We start from the raw sequence: 15588 nt of genomic DNA, 5'->3' as shown, positions 1-15588 counted from the left end.
GGGTTTCTGCCCTGCTGTGGACTGGGAATGCAGGGATAGACCTCCCCTGGTTCTCCCTCCCCAACCTGCTCCCCTGCTGTGCAGGACAGGCTGGGTTTGGAGACTCCCACTGGGAGCCAAGCGGCTGGCCTCAGGCTAAGCATTTGTGGCCTGTTCCCTTGCCTCCTGAGCCAACTTTAATGTGCTCAGATGAGTTTGTGCCCACAAATCCATGACTGGAAGATGATTCAGGGCCAGATGTAATCACACCATGAGCCCGTCAGGTTTTAATGACAACTGGATTATTGCAGGTCACACCTAGAGTGTACGTCATATAAAACTAATGTAGTAGGCGTACATGGGAAGTATTCAGTGGTGTTTCCCAATCTCTCTCTGCTGCCATAGATTTGCCAGTTGGCTAAGACCAGAGTCTGGCATTTTCCTTCAGGATAGGGAGGGTAGCTGAGAAGAAGCCGTGAAACAAAGGCAGAAAAGTCTAGATCTAAATCTCAAAATTTAGAAGGCTTTCAAATATTTATTTTAAAGAGATTAGGGCACTCAGCTATCAATGGTAATCCTTCCATTTCCTACCCTACCCGATAAAGGTGCCCTAGGCTGAGGTTGAGAATAGGGAAAGAAAAAAAGAAAGAAAGAAGAAAAATAAGACCGTAAGAATTGAGTGTGAATGTGTTGGCATTTGAAAGAGCGAACCCTGAACTTTAAGTCTGTCCTTATGTCTCCTAGCCAGACCTAGAGAGGAAATAATAACATCCCTTTGGGTCTCGTCTCCTGGAGCACAGTCATCTTGTAACTTATTTCCAGAGTACAGCTTTGGGGGAAAATTGCAAGTCCACTGTGTACTGTACGAGGCAAATAGGCCTAGGCAAGTTCTTGGAGGCTCTACTTAGCCCTGAGCTGACTCCCAAAGGGCTGTGAGAGACTACTCAGAATTTGGGGGCACCCTTTGGTGAGCGCACAGAAAATATCTGAAAGGAAGAAGCTACAGTTCTTGTGGTTCATGCCTGGCAGGTAGGGAGGACACAAAATGATATGGGTGGACCTGAGAAGTGGACACGCTCACATGTCCATGAGGAGGAGTGGCAGCTGAACATTGGGCAAGAGAAACCGTAGGTGTTGGTTAATCAGCCAGGACAGCTTAGTATAGAGAAGTGCACCACCTTCTTCCCTGTGTGCTTCTGGGGTGGGTACACTCCTGGGCTCTTTCCTGTCTCAGATCCCGAGTGTGGATGAAGTCTCTGTAGGCAGTGTCGTATTTGCAAGTGTGTACTCTACTAGCAATCCCTCTGTTCACGGACATCTCTGTTTGCAAATAATTTGGCTCTCACACAAAAGCGTTTGATAGAATTTTGCTTTCATTCATAAACTGCACATCAGGTGACACACACAGCCACAGCCATTTTCCCCAGACAAACACAACTGTGACCATCTTCCCCAAAATCGTAACAAATTCAATTCATGAACAGAGATGCTGCTGTATTTGATCACATTTAAACTTGAAACTTAAAAATCATAAAAATAACTGACTATACTTGGAAGTAAGTAGGTAGAGTTTTGTATATCACACAGAACTTCAAGACAGAAATTAAGTTTAAAGGAAGATAAATATTCTGGAGTGCATTTTTAGTTTGTACTTTTGACCACAGAAAGCTCTTCTCCTGGAGTTCTCTTCCATTGGTTTGTTTTTCTTCTCTTTGTCAGAAAAATGATCTGAAATCTTGAAATAAGAACAGAGCTTACAAGATGTTCTTTCAGTACAGTGCTGGGCTTTCAAATTTGCTTTTTCCATTGGTGATTAACACGGAGATTTTTGTCCGGTGGAAATGTAAGCAGTCATTGTCGGGGGGAAGAGATGATGCCAAAGCTCTCTGTTTATGGGGATGTAGTACTCACCAGTTTTTTATTGAATAAACTGTCTTATCCTAATGTTCCTTTTCTAAGTTACCTATAAATATCATCTCATGTGTTCTTTGAACCAATGGCAACATTCCCTCCTTAGTTACTGAATTGAGTATGATCTTTGATACAAACTCATTTTATAACATTTCGTTTGTTTTGTAAGTTTTTGAAAGCTTGAATTTAGCATTATTATAGCTCATTTAATGCCCCACTTGGCATCCATGTCTACATAGATAAATAATTTAGACCTACTTAGCCCTTTGTATTAGAATGTGTGTATGAACTGCTTTCCTTTGGTCCTAGGTTGAAATCCTAAGAGAGAAAAATATACAATACAGGAATCTATGTAAGAAGATGTTGTTGGTATGATCCTTTTACCAGTGAAAAAACTGAAGTTTAAGATGCCACGTCCACCCCACACAGCCTGTGGACGGCAGAGGTGAATTCACTCTCCAATCCTGTGTGTGTCCCAAGACTTTGATTTTTCTCATTGCACTATGGTTATGCTTCTACTTTAAATATTTGAAGAAATAACCAAACTTTCTGTCACACTCACATACCTATGCACATGTGCAAATACACACATAAAAAGAGAATAGCAAGCAAAAACCTTATCCAATTATAAGCAAAGAAAACTCACCAGAGCTCAAAACCCATGAGACGGTGATGCTGTTGTGGCCACAGGCACCCCAAATACAAGTTCCGCACCCCATTTATTTCTTTCCATGGCCTCCATTCCACTCTCCTCCTATGTTACTGAACTTGGTTGTAGGTCATAATGCCCAATGCTCTCCCCCAAATTAGGAACTAGAAAGCCTTCTTTTTGCCTTTGTCTTGCTAATTTTTTTCTGCTAATAGCAAATAATTAGCCTGAACAGTAGAAATATTCTGCCGTGTTTCTTTTCTATTTATTTTACTAGTGCTTAAGAGTGAGTGGACTTTAGACTTTTTACTTAACTATTCCCTAAAAAATATCTTAAGAAAAACAAGGCAACCTCCACACATTATCGAACTTCCCTCTAAATTGTGTTATCGTAATTCTAATGTTTGCAAAGGATGTAATTTCCTGTATGTCATGACATTTGAAGAGGAAAGCAATTCATTGCTCACCATATTCCCAAAGTGAATCCAATAAAATCTAAGTACTGGTGTTAGTACTCACCACCATGCCTTTCAAAAATATATGTTTACGCAAGTGTTGTTACAACACTGGATTTCTTTGTGAGAACATTTAAAACTAAACTCATGCTTTGCATTTTACACAAGAATTAACTCTAAATTGTCATAGATCTCAATCTAAAACTATGAAACTTTTAGGAGAAAGTCTTTGTAATCATGGGTTAGGCAAAGAGATTTTAGATGTAAGGGCAAAAAGCCTAATTCATAAAAGAAAAATGGATACATTAGACTTTATTAAAATTAAAATTTTTTCTTCTCTGAAAGTCACAGGTAAGAGAATGAATCAGCAGGACACTGATCTAAGGAAAATATTTGTCATTTGCATTTCTGGCTAAAGACTTGCATTTTTAAAAACTGTATAAAAAGAAAACAACATAATTTTGACAAAATACTTGAAGTCTTTATCAAGAAAAGAAGAAAAGAAAAAAGGTATATGAACAGCGAGCAAGCACATAAAAATATGTTTAGTGTCATTAGTAAAATGCAGATTAAAGCTGTAATGAATACCATCTCACAACTGTTCAAACAACTAACGTGAGAAAAAATCAGACGGTATTAAGTGCTGGTAAAGCCCTGGAGCTTTCATGTACTGCTGGTAGAATATAAAAGCATAGGATCACGGGGAATAGATGAGCAGATGGTTGGCAACTTCTTTTAAAGTTAAATGTGCCACAACAATTGACTAAGAGCTGTTGTTTCTTGACTTTTGTGTATGTACTCCATAAAATCAAGGGACCTCTTGCTGTCTCCTCTTTTGTAGTCATCTGAGCTACCTGAATCCTCAGCCCCTGGCTTTTTCTCTTTGACAGTTCTTTGCTCTCTCTCTCTTTTTATTTTAAAGTGGGTAAAAACAAAAAAATCAGGACAAAGTAGATCAGAAGAAAACAATGTAAGTGACACAGATTTCAAACCAAGATACCATGGCTACTGTAATGTCTTTTGTTTTCTTCCAAATAGTTGTCCATATCTTCACACACAATGAATGCATACAAAATGAAATAGTATTAAACTGACCAGAACAGAGTGATGAAGGCATTACAGGTCTTCACAACCAGACAACAGGAAAATCAACAATGCTGCCATAATGTCTCTTGTTCTCTAAAAATAGCTGTCCATACCTTCACGTATGTTGAAATTAGACAATACAAAATAGACTAAAACCACTCTGGACAAAAAAATAATAGTATTGCTAGATTTCACAACATGATGCTATGAAATCAGCACCGGGTACGTGTTTCTTTTTCTTCAAAATAGCTGTTCATTTCATCGTGCATTGTATAATCGATTCTCATAAAATGTTTAGGAGAAGTTCTATGTATGTATGAGTCTCTATATGTGTACCTATCATTTTCTGTATTAGAGGAAAAAACAAAACAAATTACTAGAAAAACACGAAACAAAAAGGACAAATAAATAACAATAGTAAAGAGCCCACAACAATGATGATGTAGGCCTTCAAAACAAGTGGTAGGAGCATAACTAGGGTTGTTATTTTACATAATGTTCTTCAAAATCACCAGACACTAACATGCAAATTGTTCCAATCCTGTGAATGTTAGCTGTTTTGTTCCTAGAACTTATGGAATTTGTAGCACAATCATCTTAGCTATCCTAAGTGTGATTATACAATTTTAGATATTTTTTCTTTTTCCTTTCTTTTTCTATTTCCTCCTTTTCCCTGAGGTATTATTTTTTCCCTTTTGAACAGATTCTTATCCTTTCATTGTATTTATTGAGGATTTTGTATCTTATGTACTCTTACCATTTCTTACACTAGGGAGACAATACAGTATTTACTCATGTGAGTTTGATTTATTTCACTTGTGAGTGTGGTCTCAAGTTGCATCCACTTATTTATAAATATCTCAAAGTGATCGTTCTTTATAGCTGAGTAGTACTCCATTGTATAAAAATACCACTTTTTTATCCACTCCTCAGTTGATGAGCATTTAGGTTGTTTCCAAGATATGGTTATTAAAAATTGTGCTGCTATAAACGTGGATGGACATATATAACTGTGATATGATGTTTTCAATTGTTCTGGGAATATGCCCAGGGGGGGGAATAGTTGGATTAAATGGGACTTCTAATCTTAGCCTTTTGAGGAACCTCCACAGTGGTTGCACTAGTCTGCACTCCCACCAACAGGGCAGGAGAGTTCCTTTTTCCCCACAGCCTCTCCAGCATTTGTTTTTGGTAGTTTTCTTGATCCTGGCCATTCTTTCAGGAGTGAGATGGAATCTCAGTGTGGTTTTAATTTGCATTTCTCTAATGACCAATGATGATGAACATTTTTTCATGTATTTATTTTGTATGTCTTCATCTGATAACTGTGTATTCATCTCAGATGCTCATTTTTGGATTAAATTTCGGAGACCTGATTTTTAAAAACTCTTTATATGTTCTAGACAGAAGTCCTTTGTCTGAGGAACAATTCACTAAGATTTTTTCCCAACATGTGAATTTTCTTTTCACTATGCAGGAGATTTCTTTTGACATGCAAAAACTCTTTAATAAAGAATGTGATCCCAGTTATTGATTCTGGGAAGTATTTTGCATGCAGTTTGATTCTTTTTCATGAATTCTGTACTTACTTCTATGTCTTCAAGATTTCTACCTACTTTGTCTTCCAACAGATTTAGTGTTTCTATTTTAATATTTAGATCTTTGATCCATTTAGATTTTAGTTTAGTACATGGTGATTGGCATGGGTCTAGTTTTAGTTTTTAGCATATGGAGAGCCACTTTTTCCAGCACCACTTAATAGAGACTATCTTTCTTCCAGTGGACGTGTTTGGCCCTTTTATCAAAGATAAGGAGCTGAGTATGTTTGTAGTTGTAGTTGTATCTTCTGATCTATTCTATTGATCTTCAGGTCTGTTTTTATTCCAGTACCATGCTGATTTTATTATAGTAGCTTTGTAGTATAACTTCAAGTTGGGATTGTGATGCCTCCTGCCTTGCCTTTGTTGCTTAGAATTGCCTTTGCTATTTTAGGTTTCTTTTGGTTCCAGATGAATTTTAGGAATGATTTCCCTAGATCTTTGAGATATGCTAGTGGTATTTTGATTGGAATTTTGCATTAAATCTGTGTAACAAGTTGGGGAGAACGGCCATTTTCACAACATTTGTTCTTCCTATCCATGAACAAGGGATGTCTTTCCATTTTCTGAGGTCCTCTTTGATTTCTTTTTTCAGGGTGTTATAATTTTCCCTGAATAGATCTTTTACTTCTTTTGTTAGATTGATTCCTAAGTATTCTATTTTGGGGGGATGGTATTATGAAGTGTGTGGCATCTCTTATTTCTGTCTCAGTGATTTTGTTGTTTGTGTATAGTAATGCTATTGACTTTTGAGTGTTGACTTTGTATCCAGCTACCTTACTGAATATATTTATTATACCTAGGAGTCTTTCAATGGAGTTTTGGGGGTCTGCTACATAGAGTATCATGTTATCTGCAAATAATGGTAACTTAACTTCTTCTTTCCCTATCCTAACTCTTTTTATTTCTCTTTCTTGTCTAATTGATCTGGCTAGTATTTGCAGCATTATATTGAATAGGAGTGGTGATAATGGACATCTTTGTCTTGTTCCTGATTTTAGGGTAAAGACTTTCTGGCTTTGGCCATTTAATATGATGCTGGCTGTTGGTTTGTCATAGATGGCTGTTATCATATTGAGGTAAAGACCATCTATTCAATTTTCTGTAAGGTTTTTATCATGCATAAGAGTTGGACCTTATCAAAAGCTTTTTCTGCATCTATAGAAATGATCATGTGATTCTTATTTTTGGCTCTATTGATATGGTGGATTATATTTGTTGATTTGCATATGTTGAACCATCCCAGCATTTCTGGGATGAATCCCACTTGGTTGTGGTATATAATCTTCTTGATGATTTGCTTCATTCTGTTTGTCGATATTTTATTGAGGAATTTTGCATCTATGTTCATTGGGGAGATTGGCCTGTAGGTCTCTTTTTTCATTGGGTCTTTCTCAGGTTTTGGTATTAGAGTAATACTTGCTTGCAGGAATGAGTTAGGGAGAATTGCTTCCCTCTCAATTTCATTGAAGAGTTCGAGGAGTGTTGGCATTAAGCCTTCTTTGAATTTCTTGTAGAATGCTGCAGTGAATCCATCTGGACCTGGGCTTTTCTTTATTGGTAATTACATTTTAATTACTACAGATCCTATGGAAATACAGACGAACATCAATACTTATTTTGAAAATCTCTTCTTTCATAGGCTTGATAACACAGAAGAAATGGACAGATTCCTAGAAACATATGAACTACCAAAGCTAGGTCAAGAGGATGTAAAACTGCTGAATAACTCAATTTTAATTAACAAAATTAAAAACACTCTTTCTTTGTACCTTCAGATGCTTGCAGAATTGGCATTTGTCTCCACTATGTGGGATTCCAAAGTGCTTCAGGCCATGGGGGATCTGTTATAGAATTTCAGGTTATTTACGGTAGATGTGCAAGCCGAGCTGGGTCTTCCTTGCTTTGGCTTATTGCGGTCCTCCTACCTAAATGGAAAGGAAGGTTGGGTCTCCCTGGCACTCCCGCAGGCTTCTTGCACTTAGAGTAGACCTCTTCCTAAGATTTGTGAGGCGGTCCTTGAGTGAGAGGTGCAGTGAAAGGAGGCTGGGGTGGGAAGCTGGAGCAGAAACCTGGTGAGCAGGCCTGAACCTGGGGTGCGGGGGACCTGGAAAAACTGACAGGATGGCTTGAGAAGTAGGGAGAACTTGCTTATCTCAGTGACAGAAGGGGGGCAAAAAGGTCTCCCTTAGAATTGGGGCAGGATTATTGGTAAGCAGGATACCTTGGTGAAAATGAGTCTAGAATTTTGTTCAATTGCCTTTCATCATTAGTGGATTTTTTTTTTATCACAGAAACAAACCAAAACTAGAATAATTACTCTGAGTTAGTTACTTTGGGTGCTTTTAGAGAAGGCCTTGTGTGTGTAAGATTAATGCTATATTCTGTGTAATTTGCTTCTAAATCTTACCACTTTGCCCATTTATATCTAAGCTATACAAGTCCACTTAAAAACTGCCCTTTATCATAGATGTTTCAGAAACACAAGGTCACAGTGTGGTCCTTGGACCCTGTGTGCCTGTCATCTAGCTATAATTTACCAGCTACTGCTAACCTCGTTTCACAAGTAGCCCCATCTTCTAGCTGTTCTGTTTATTGAGGGTCAAAACGCTATGCCCATGTAATCAGGGCTAGGTTGGGAGGTGGGGACTTGTAGGGGAGGTGGGGTGTTACTATGATTATCACATCAAGTCTGCTTTTTGTTAACTAATGAAACCCTAGAAATGGGCCTTAGAAATGAATCTCAAGAATTAATGAGTAGATTCAGAAAGAGTGTGTTTCATCCACATCCACAAAAGGAAACTACCTCACAGATTCTAATCCAAGGTACTTGAGACTCTACTGTAAAGAGCCTTCTCCCCTGTGTAATGTGGCAGCTTGCATGACGATTAGCTTGTTATCAGCATGTCCTGGTCTCATATAATACTCTGGCCTTGGAAAAATAATTTAAAAATTTCTCTTGTGTTCTGTAAAAATAACCTCAGAAAAGTAATCACCAAGTGGTTGTCCTACTTGATAATTTAACGTCCTGGTAGTAATACAAGTATTTCTGCATTCTAAAACAGCTTAGAGAGCTGTAAACCTGTATGCATGTTGGAAAAATGAGTGTATTTTTAAAAACTTAAAGAAGTTACTGGTTCCATTACTCAGCAACCCCATTGCTATCTAATTACCCAAGTAAAATGTGGAAATCTCTACAGCAGCTTTTATTGTACTGGCTCCAAACTGGAAAAACTCAACTGTCTCTCAATTGTTGAATGAATACACAAATGATGCATTCATACCATCGAAGTCTAGTCACTAATAAAAAAGAATGAATTCTTGACAAGCACAATAAAAAGGTGAAGCCTGATCCCAAAGATCGTCTGATTCCATTTAAATAAATTTGGGAAAAGACAAAAATATAGGGATAGAAACATAACTGTGGTTACCAGTGGCTGGGGTTAGAGGGAGATCTGAGCACACAGGGGCAGGATATGGGAACTCGAGGGAGGGACAGGGCTGTTCCACATCGTGACTGTGATGGTGAATACACTTGCCAAAACCCACAGAACTATCAACCAAAAAAGGAAATTACAGGATATGTAAATTAAGAAAGAATGTATATACACACACAACATCTTTTTTTTTTTTAATTTTATTTTGAAAGTATACAACAGAAAAAGTCAGAATAAAGTCAACTAAGATCATACAGTGAAATTGGTACAGAACTTCACAGCAGGTTCCCGGGATAACAGTAATAGGTATCACAGTATATTTTGTTATCTTTATAATAGTTGTTCTTTCAATCACGAATATCAAAATAAAATGAAATACAGAACATTATAGAACTTATCAAAACAGAATATTGAATAGAGCAGTACCATTAATCAGAAACGAGCAAAACAGTAATAAAAATATTTGCCTTCGGGCTGGGGATTTAGCTCAGTGGCATAAGTGCCTGCCTTGCAAGCAGGCAGTCGTGAGTTCGATCCTGGTACCAATAAAAAAGGAAAAAGAAAAATAAAATTGCCTCCAAAGAGATGGTAGAAGAAAGTCCCCCTTATTTGCTATCATCAACCTCCAAGAGATGCTCAGATTTCTGGTTCCCATTTGCTAATGGGCGGTGAGGGGGAGAAGGGGGATAGGGGAAGTGGGATATTTGACTCTAGGCCGTGCATCAGTAGGTTCACCATTGCTTAGCAGGGAGCAGGCTGATTGTTTGGTTTCACAGTGTCCTAAGTTCCAACATGGCGCAGATCTCAGGAGCTGCTGCTGGTTCTCCCCCTGGAGGGGCCGCAGTCTGCCAGACCGCCACCACTTACCAGGGAAGGGAGGTGCTTGCTTGGCTTCCCAGCATCCTAATTCCAACATGGCGTGGATCTCTCACATCTTCTTTAATAATTGAAAATATTTACATCATTTCCTTTTTTTCTTTCAATTTACATTTCCATTTTACATCATCCAACAATTTTATCCCAATATATTTTCATACTTGAAGTTCTTTTATTGACTATCCCATTATATTCTCTTTCATATATTATAAACAACATGAAATTTAAAACATTATATGAAATTTTTCATTCAACCATAAATCTACATGTAATTTCGAAATGCTGGTGAGAGTTTTCTGTCATCAACAGTAGAATAAACCAGCATAAATACATTACAAATGGTGGTAAGCAATAGACATAAATTCACATAAAAGAAATTTACATAAAAAGTAAGCAATGTTTAGAAATTGCTCTCTTAATGAGATACGGTCTGTTTTGAGCATTTCGCCTGGGTCATTGCCCCAGGGTGAGACTCTGGGTGGGAGAGATAATCCCATCCTTATGAGGTGGGACTAGAATGCTTGTGACAGGAATCCAGGCCAGCTGCAGGCAGACACTGCGAGCGGGCTGAGGATGAGCCCAAATGGAGCCCGAAGCTCTAAGGCTTGGATATGTGCTGCCTGGAGTTCAGTTTTCCTGTCCTGTCTGAGTCAGCACAACCTCTCTATCTCTTCTACTCCTTGACTTTTGCTTTAGCCCTTTTGATCCATCCTTCTGCCTGGCCATCCAGGGGAAAACTGGTTAATTTTTCTCCTTGGCATTCTACCAAAATCTGCCCCACTAGCTGCAGTGGAGTTCAAAATACGTGTTCGGGGTCACTGTCCTATGGGGTGTTACTCTGGGGGTCCTGAACACCCTTCTACAGCTCTCCTGGCCCCACTGCTGCCTCTCTTCCCTCTGCCTCTCCCCTTCCAGTCTGAGCATTTGCAGAGGTTGTCCCGCAGATTTCCCAGCTCTGTGTTTCTGTGCCTAACAGAAGGCTGGTCATGAAATAAGATTTTGGGGAGTAGCAGTAAATGTCAGAATGTCAGAAAAATAGAAGAGAATATTATTTCTTCCCAAATTCCATAAAGTGTTTTGGAGTAGAAAGAGACCAAAAGAGCTTAAACCTATCAAACACCAAGGTTTATAAGACCCTAAAATGCTTGGTCCATGCCTGTGTGGCATTTTTATATTCCAATGGAAAGGATACGCCAGATGTGGTCCGTGCCTCTTTGGGCTGTAACATCCACTTGGGAAGGAGCCCTGTGTGTGTTCTCCCCACCTCTCCGCACAGGGTGGGCTCTCCACGTATATTAAAAGACAGTGAATTGCCAGAGGCTTAGACTGGTTTGTTAATCTTGGCACTTGGTTTAACCATGGTAATGTTCATAATGAAATTCCCTTTTTGGACACAGCTTCCTTTCATGCACCTTATGATATAACATGACTTTGAAGTCTCATTTGATGAAAAAGAGAACAAAAACAACACTAGTGTTGAAGCTGTGCTTCACCTGAATGCAGTTTTAAAGCTTACGTTTAAGATGCTCTGTTGCAGCAGGTGAGACCCCGCCTGCTCTGTGATGGGACGAAGGGAAGAACTGCCCAGTGATTCACGGGGTGGGGATCTGGGCAGCGGCACCGGCCCCCTGGGAAGCTTTGCGCTGTGCTCTCAACTCCAAATCCAGTTCGTGCTGCCAGAGGGTGAGGTGACCCTCTCAGGGAAGGAAATGTCATGAAGCCCAGTGACAGTCTCAGTCACCGGCACTCCTGTGGGTGCTGAGGTCCACCCGCAGGATGCCTTTGAGCTGACAGCTTTCGTCCCCTGGCGTGAGGCTGACTGGCACCCTCACAAGATTTCACTTTCAGTTATTATACAAAACCGCAAGTCTTTGCTCAGCGTGGCACCTCCTCGGACGCTCCAGATCGTGTGTCATGGCTGCGTCTGAGACTCATGGTCCCAGGGCTCCCTGCCAGGCCTGGGGATCAGTTACCACCCAGCGTCAGCTCTGGTCCCAGGCCCACTGCTGTCTGACCAAGCCCCAAGATTACCGAGATGTCCACGACCTTTAAAGGGGTTGGGGTTTCACTGTGAATTGTGGAGACAGAATGAATCTGGAGTGTCAGGCGGGAAACTCCCTGGTTTTTCAACTGAAAGAAGAGGGTGTCACAGGTGGGTGGAACTGAGAGGTGACAGCAGGAAGGTCACAAAGAAATAGTTGGATGTTCAGCTATGGGAAGGCGAAGAAAGGCTTTGCTCTCCCCAGTAGCTGGCTGGACATGCCATTCCCCTCTGTGACTACAAACCCTCTCAGGAAAGCTAAGGGAGTGAGACACTAGTGTCCTCCTTGAGCCTGTTTTTGGGAAGAGCTGGATGAGGAGAATGCAGATGAATCTGGAAGGGGGCAGCTGTGCTGGATGCCTTAGCCTTGATGGGAGATGCTGGGGACATGCTGTTTTCTGGAAAGGGGAGTTGTGCTAAAAGGGGCAGGCGAGCTGAGGCGTGTGCCCAGTGATCTCAGGGGACACAGCCTGTTGCCAGGAAAGGGCGGAGAGAAGTGTTCTGTGAAGCCGGACAAGAGCACTGTCCTCATCCTGAGTCAGCCCTGAACCTCCTCTATGGCTTTTACCTCGGAGTACAGGTTCTTCAGGGAAGAGCCATGGCTCCGAATTAGGGTTTTACTAGAGAAAACAGATATAACAGGAGATATACAGAAACAATAAGATTGGTTTACGATGGTCAGCCACAGAGTCCGATGAGAAAGCGTGCAGAGGGTGTCTATGCACCAGAGGCCAAAGGATTCAATCCCAGGTCTGGAGTTCACCCTAGTGTCTTGTGCAAGTCCACACCAGCAGCTGATGGTTCTGTGAGAGAAGGCCAAAGGCTCTATGATGGAAGGCTGAAGAGTCTACACTGGCAGGAGACAGGTCCAAACCAAAGGTGAAGACTGCAGCTTCTCCCGAGAAGGAAAGCATTCCTCCTTCCTCCTTCCCTTTATACCTCCAGGTGATAACCCATCCTAGGGTGGGTCTTCTTCTACATCCTTGGGTGTAAAATTGCTAAACCCATTTAGTTAAGCTTCTAAATGTCTCAAGTTGACACAATCAATCAACCACTACAGCCCCCAAGAACCGTAGGCCATGCTCCCACGTGCCCAAAGAATTACTGAACTTCGCCCCATGTTCACTCTGAAAGTCACAGTAGGAAATCTGAGTAAAGGAATGTCTAAGAACTCATAAACTTTTGAGTGAGGAATAGAAAACAAAAAATGAGATGGACAAGGAGTAGAAGACTCATGAGCTCTGGTTGGGTTGGAGGGGACCACAGGAACAATCTAGGAACAGGCTCTTAATTTATACACAGGAAAATAAAACAGAAAACAGCTTTGTGTTTGAGTCTCATGGCCAAAGTGATAGGAAAACCAGAAGATTCCTTGCTTAGAAATTGCTAATTCAGTGTAATTTCTTCTCAAAGCTGTTTTAGCAACAGAATTGTACAATTCTGTGTGTGTGCACACTATGTGTGCTGTGTGTGTTCAGAGGTAGAGACAAGCACCCAGGGGCCCACGGCATACCCAAACACATATTCCTAGGCTGACCTGTACTGATCCTTACAATGACACACTTGGACTCCATCACTCCTAACACCCATGTACCACCAACCTGACAAGTGTGGTTGTGCCCACGCTGTTGGCTGCTTTGGTGAGGATGGTCCACTGACTCCCCACTGTGGACTGGATTATGGGATAGTTTTTTCCACTGAAGAGACACTGATTTGGCTCTTTGGTTGCTATCAGGAGGGACCCAGCCTGGCCCCGATTTTGGGCTATGTGATACAGCTTTGAAGGTAGGGAACCATGAAAATCCCTGCTCTGCTCTGACTAGACTTTTGTTTGTTTTGAAGCACTGGGCATAGGACACAAGGATGCTCTAACACATCCTTCCCCTTTTGAGACAGGGTCTCACCAAGTTGTCTAGGTTAGTCTCGAACTTGTGATCCTCCTGCTTTAGTCTCCTCTGTTGTTGAGTTTATTGGCATGTGCCACTACATCTGTCATAAGGTTATATCTTTCTGAAAGTCTACCATCCATTTAACCAACTTGGGCCCTACCAATGGACCTCCTCTGGCACCATCCTTAGAGCCAGGGAAAGATGTGAGATTTGCTTATTATTTAACAGTAATTACTTAAACTGTTTAAATACATAATTTAAAAAAAATCTCCTATGAACATTTATTAGGGATATTAATGCCAATCCTGGGACAATTAACATGTACAGGACCTCACTGTTCTATGTTAATTATGCTTCATTTCCACCAAGGAATTGCATTTAATTCTTTCCAAACTGTGCTATTGGCTGACCTTCCCAGGATTAGGTCATTAAACGCCAGTAATTTTTACCCAGATTCTCTGCAGACACTACACATCCATGTACTCATTTGTTTTACTGTCCCTCTTTGCTAAAGCATCTGTTGTAGGTGGCATTGTTCCAATCCATCTTAATCAACAAATTAAACTTTCCCAGGAACATCTAATAGTCCCTAAAATGTCTTGAACTGCCCTGGCCTCCTCTGGGTCCACTTTCAAACGGAGCCTGGTAAAAGATCAAGAAGGATGACTAATGCTACCCGAAATGGGTTTTCTGAATCTTGCCTGGTGGTCTCCCCAGTTTGCACTGAGGGCAGAGCCTCACATACCACAACGAATGTGATATGTAGAGGGGGACACCAGCATCTCACAGGCAGAGCCAACTGTCACAGTGCAAGAAACACTTGGAAACACTAATTATTTAAATCTCATGCTGTCTCACAGTTTACCCCTGGAGCCCCAAATTAAATCCTCTCTATCATCCCCAGGGAACACATCATAGTTCTCAGTATTGATGATTTAGCCACGATGTCTTTATAGGATGTGCTCATAAAAGTTAATTTCAGTTAGGCAAAATCATCTACCCTTTTTGTTTTTGTTTTAACCGAGGGGATTTTCTGATCCAGCCCATGTGTAAATACCAAGACTTTTTTTCGCTGCTGGCTGATTTCATTCAATTACTCCTGCTCTCTAACCAATTGTGCTGCCCAGGATTACACTTTGGCTTTTTGTTGCATGTTTGTTTTTTTCTATACCAATAATTTCAAGGGGAAAAATAACTCACATTTTTGAAAAGTTAACCCAAAGGGAATGCAAATCCGCTCTTGATCAGGGTTGAGTCCTCTGCCTCCCCAGACTCATACTTTGGTTTTGGCTTTTTCTAAGGTATAATTTGAGTGTATCCCTAAGGGTTTCTCTTTTTCTGAAAGGTTTATGGAGAGGGGGCTGGTATCTCTAGCAGAGGAAGCTGACATTTCTGGGTTGGCGGGATTGAGGGCTCTTGGCAGCTACCTTATGACTCAGGTGTAGAAAACTATCAACCGAATAGTTGAATAAATTCATTCTGACACACAACACTGAAGATAGTTGGAGGTCACCCCAAAGGAATCTGTTCCTCATCCTCTAGCCTAGCCTTTCTCCATATGGACAGAAAAGAGGGACAGATGATCATTTCAGGGTCCCGAGCACGGAGCTGAGGGGAACACAGCGGAGCAGCAGTGAGCCAGCAGCGATGGAGGAGGAGGTTTGCCC

The sequence above is a fragment of the Cavia porcellus genome, unplaced genomic scaffold (assembly GCF_034190915.1).
Source record: "Cavia porcellus strain 051 isolate PalLab524CR breed Dunkin Hartley unplaced genomic scaffold, mCavPor4.1 scaffold_21, whole genome shotgun sequence".
Taxonomy (NCBI): Eukaryota; Metazoa; Chordata; class Mammalia; order Rodentia; family Caviidae; genus Cavia; species Cavia porcellus.
This window is presented reverse-complemented; position numbering follows the sequence as displayed.